Below are 1,042 nucleotides of genomic sequence, written 5' to 3'. Positions count from 1 at the left end.
TGTGTAATTAAAATGGGAAACCAATGAAATCATTATCAAAAACAACAAAACAGCCCTAACAATACTAACTAAAATTCCTTGATTTGTATAGTGAAAAATTTCTAGTAATGGTGTATTACCAATAGAAAGTCACAACCCAGTTCCCAGAGTAGAAGTTTATCATATTCCTACAAAAATCTTTTGAATAAAGAGGAAGGTGACTAACCTTGAAGAAGAACCCCACACTGTCTCCTCACCCCCAAATTGTAATATGTATCTTCCTTCTAACTTTTCTGAAAGTAGTCTTTGACCGTTTACCATGTAATAGGGTAGGAAATGTAACAAATTTGGTGGGAATTCACTGAAAGTGAATTGACAGTCATTCCTGGTGATTTAAGAATATGGGCTTATGGAATTAAAGTACTCAATGGAGCTTTGGTTCCTGGTGATAACTGTGAGTCCAAAAACACATTATGTGTTTATTTCCTCAGGTCTAGAATGTATAGCTTCTATAGGTATGCTCAACATTAGTCAGAAATTAAGCAATTAGCTCCTACTCTGGGAATTCACTGGTCATATTTCTTATCACCCTAAGTCAGGATGACTAATAGCACAGCATCGCTTATATAACAACAAGCCTTGAAGTCTCATATATAGAACCATCTAGTAATTAATACAGTGTGTGATTCTATTAATGTCCACCAAGATGTGGTCTTTGCTCTGAATCAGTGACCAAATATTAACATGCAGCTGTTTTCCCGGGGCCAGAATTCACGTGTCAGATAATCAAAGGTAAGAAATGTAAGCAGCTAACTTTCTATTAACTATAATGATCTATCAATAATGATCTATCCATTTTTTTCTTCCCTTCATACAGTGCTTGCTGATTTAAGAGACCTTAGTTGAAAATACCACATGATCACTTTGAACTGAATAGGAAACATGCACAAAGAGGAGGGTTACTAGTTGAGTTAATTAATTTTCACCCCAAATAAGGAAAGGAAGAGATTTTGTAGTATGAGCTATCAATTTCTCAGACGTTATTAGAAAGAAGTTTTGGGTC

The sequence above is a fragment of the Rhinopithecus bieti genome, unplaced genomic scaffold (assembly GCF_001698545.2).
Source record: "Rhinopithecus bieti isolate Rb0 unplaced genomic scaffold, ASM169854v2 scaffold_1295, whole genome shotgun sequence".
Taxonomy (NCBI): Eukaryota; Metazoa; Chordata; class Mammalia; order Primates; family Cercopithecidae; genus Rhinopithecus; species Rhinopithecus bieti.
The sequence above is the reverse complement of the archived record's forward strand: the minus strand, read 5'-3'. Positions refer to the sequence as shown.